Genomic DNA, 4,589 nt, shown 5'->3' with positions numbered 1-4,589 from the left:
CGACCTTCTATTCTTCTAATTATTAATAATTTAACTAAAATAATATCGTATAACTTATTTTTTTATTTATTTTAAGTAATTACTAATATTTTATTTTTTTAATTATTTTTTTTTGTCTTATTTATCATTCATGCTTTCGATCAAATATATTAATAAACAAATAAACTAAATTAACTACCTCAATTATACTTGGACTATTCAACAAAATCTTTTCAATTTGGGATTAACTACTAACCATAGAAAATAAAATATTTAGAGTAATTTAGTATTATGGACATTAATTATGTGTTGTGAAATAACCTAAAATCATAATGTAATTTATTTTTAAAGAAATAATCGAATATTATTGTTAATTATGAAATAACCTAAAATTATAATGCATTTTATTTTAAAGAAACAATCAATCATTAACATTAATAAATAGAAACTATCGTCAAAATGTTTTGATTAAAAATATGAGGGGTTAATTACTATTTATTATTAATAATATATCGATTGTAACAGTCTAGACCACCCGCTAGCACGATATTGTCCGCTTTGGCACACAAGGCCTCACGGTTTTGCCTTTGACGATAGGGATGCTACTAGCCGAAACCCCCCACACTCACTCGTCAAAACGCGTCATGCTAGGGAGAGGTATCCACACCCTTATAAGGTATGCTTCGTTCCCCTCTCCAACCGATGTGGGACCTTACAATCCACCCCCTAAGGGAGCCCAGCGCCCTCGCTGGCACATCGATCCGGGTTCTGACTCTGATACTATCTGTAACAGTCCAGACCACCCGCTAGCACGATATTGTCCGCTTTGGCACACAAGGCCTCACGGTTTTGTCTTTGACGATAAGGATGCTAGCCGAAACCCCCCACACTCACTCGTCAAAATGCGTCATGCTAGGGAGAGGTATCCACACCCTTATAAGGCATGCTTCGTTCCTCTCTCCAACCAATGTGGGACCTTACATCGATTATATCAAAAAATAAAAATATAATTATCCACATTTACATTATTAGAAGAATTAGCATCACAAGTAGAATTTTATCAAAAAAAAAAGTAAAATTGCATATATATATATAGTGAATTTAAAAAAATTAAGATTTTTTTGAAATAAATAGTAAAAAAATAAATGTTATAAATTATATTCTTTCAAAAAGTAATTCTTATAGAAATAAATGTTAAATAAGACAAATTCTAAAAAAATATTTTATTATTCATTAGTTATAATTGATTTACTTTACATAATTAAAATAAATAAATCGGGAAACACTCTCAGAATCATGCCACGTCAGTTTTATCATTAAATGTAAAAATTTGATTTTTATATAATAGAATAAATATAATATTTTTTTCATGAACTCCAAATGTATCTCTTTATAGTTTATATCATAGATGATTCTTTATGTCTTTGCTTATATAACGAGGCATAATTATACAATTATATTTTAATGCGAAGATATTATTATTGAAGTAAATATTTATTTTTAATTATAGGGTGTTAAATGCAGCTCTTACAGAAAATTAAACTATATGAATTTTGTTACACGTTTAAATTTTTTTAACAACTAAATCTAATTAAGTTGGTCTAAATTTAACAAAAATTAATTTTATTATTGAGAGTGTGAATACACGATTCAACTCTCTCGTAATTAACGTGAACGCGAACGTTTATATCCTTCTTTTTTTTCGCGTTTTTCCTTTTTTTATTATTATTCTTTTTTGCATTCCTACTTCTTCTTCACGTGTTTTCTTCCAATTGTCCTTCTTTTATTGTTGTTGTTGTTGCTGTTGCATTTTTTTTTCTTTTTTTTAATAATTTTGCAGCATTGATTTTTTTTTTAATTCCTCTTAAAAGAGTAAAAAAAATAATTATGAGAAAATGAAAGAAGAAAAAGAAGATGAAAAAGAAAAAGATGAAGAAGAAGAAGATGACAAAGAAAAAGATGAAAAGAAAAAAGATGAAGAATCAGCAGAAGATGAAGAGGAGATAAAAAAAGAGTTTTGAATTATACATAATTTATCAGAATAAATAACACCAAAATTTATTATTAATAATACATAAATTTCTTAGTTTTTACACTGAAATTTTACTACAAAAGCACAAAAAAATGTCTTCTTTAATACTACATTTTTTTCTTCTTTTTCTTTTTCCTTCTTTCTTTCTTTTTTTTTTCGTTGCTCTTATTTCTTTTTTTAGGAGTATTGCTTCTCTTAAATGAACATATTTGTAATGTATTGCAATCTTATTTAGTTGAATAAATATTGCTTCTCTTAGTAAATTTGCAGTATTATGTGTTTCTTCTACTTCTTTATTTGATTTTTTCTTATTTTTATTATTATTAAGAGAGTAAAACAAGAAGAATCATAATAAGGTAAAACAAGAAGGAAGAAATAAAGTGCACTTTTGGTCATTGCTTGTTTTGAATTGAATTCGTTTGTATGTTGTTATCATTAAATAATTTCGATGTATTTTGAATTTAAATAAGGTACACTTGGTCTGTACTTATTTTGAGCCGAGTTTGTTCATGTATCGCATCATTAAGTAATTTCGATGCATTCTGGATTTAAATAAGGTGCATTTTTTGTCTGAACTTGTTTTAAACTAAGTTTGTTTGTGTTTTGCCATCATTAAAAAATTTCAATACATTCTACATTTGAATTGTTATACATATAAGAAGAAGAAGAAAACGATAATGATGATAATAATGATGACGGAAGAGGAACAGAAAATAGAAGGAGGAGATCAAAGAAATTCAAATGTAAAAAGAAAGAAGAGGAGGAGGAGGAGATGACGTGGTGGTGGTAATAACGACGATAATAAAAGAGAAATATGAGAAAAAAGAAGGAGAAGAATACGACTATGAAGACAATAACAATAACAATGATGATAACGATGAAAGAGAAGGAGGAGGAAACAGAAGAAAAAAAAGAAATTTAAATAAAAGAAAAAAAGAAAGAAGAGAAAGAAGTGGTGTAATACCCGGTCTAACCGAAATTTAGTAAATAATAAGTTAAATAGGAGTGAATATGGTTGGAAGATTTGGCAATTGGAATTTGATAATTTAAATATGATATTTGGATTCAGTGAATTTTTCCGAGTCGGAAAATATAGTTTTCTGCGTAAAAGTGCGCAGTGGAATTTTGACCGGCAGTACCGGCTGAGATCTGTCTGGTACTACAACTGAGGAAATTGATTATGGGTAAATAAGATTAAGAAATGAGGAATTATAATTAGGGAAGGTAAAAATATTTAAAGTGCGATTTAGAGCGCTAATCTTAAAGGTTTTGGCCCAAAATTGGGCCAATGGGCAAAAATAAGTGAACCGGGCCTAAGTGGGCCCAAGACCCAACATATATAAATATTAGTTGTGAGCATTTCAGCTCATTTTACCCTAAAAAGAAGGGTTGGGGCGCTGATTTGAGAAGAGAGAAGAGAAGAGAGAAAACCTAACTCTCTTTGATCTTCAAACCACCATAACTTGAGCTACGGAGCTCCGATTGACGAGCCGTTTGCGGCCACGCGTTGCTCTTCTCATCCTCTACAATTCTATCTAAGTTTGGTGGTGAGTATTTCATTCATCTCTGCCCAGTTTTCGAAATTCTCCACTGTTACACGTTTTTGGGTAGTTAGTGTTGAAATCTTGTGATTTTGGGTGTTTAGGAATACTCTAACATAGATTCTAAGTGGGTTCTATCCCTACTTCATATGGGCTGAGGTAAGAAGTGCTCAAACCCTTGTGATTTGTCATTTTTATGAGCCCTAGGTTGATGTATGTATGTGACATTGGTTATGTTAGTGTATTTGGTGATGTTGGGCACAATTGGGAGATTGGTATTGCTTGAGGAGCTTTGGTAAGGCTTGGAGCTAAGGTTGATGAAGAATTCCAAAGAAGAGGCTCAATTGGTTTGGCTACAAGAGGTACGGTTTAAGTTTCATTTAAGTACTATGTGTTGTGATGAGAATTCCAAGGCTAGATGCCCCTAGGATTAAGTTTGGATTGTGTAAATGGTTGGTGCTAATATGCATAGTTGATATGTAATGTGAATTAATGATTGGGTTGAGAATTGTGTGACCTTGTATGCTTGGTGTATTAAGAATTTGATGTACTGGGTAATGAGTATTAATTTGTGGTTTATGCATTTAAATTGTGAAAATTGGGCCGGAGGCCGTGAATTTTGGGCCGGAGGCCAGAAAGAGGTAAGAAAGGTAAGTCGATGTGTGCATTGTATGATGGCACAAGTGATTGGATGAATTTCAGATAATGAATATATGAATGATTAGGTTGGTTATTGAATAATAAGGTTTGAGAAGTTGAAGTGTGGAATTTGGTAATTTTGGGTGAAATTATGTAGACGAGGTATGTTTGGTTTGGTTGAGATATATTATGTGATCATATATGTGATTATGATTATTGATGCCTTGATGGTATGATGATGCATTAGAGATATGTATGTTATGTATGTTGCTTGGAGAATGATTAAGGTTGATTTGTGGGTGAAATCACGTGATAGTGAGTATGATATTGATTAAATATAATGATGGTTGATTGGAAATGGTATTATTGAAAATTGGGATGAGGAAGGATGTATGACA

The sequence above is a fragment of the Arachis ipaensis genome, chromosome B10 (assembly GCF_000816755.2).
Source record: "Arachis ipaensis cultivar K30076 chromosome B10, Araip1.1, whole genome shotgun sequence".
NCBI classification, from domain to species: domain Eukaryota; kingdom Viridiplantae; phylum Streptophyta; class Magnoliopsida; order Fabales; family Fabaceae; genus Arachis; species Arachis ipaensis.
Note: the sequence above shows the minus strand (reverse complement) of the source record.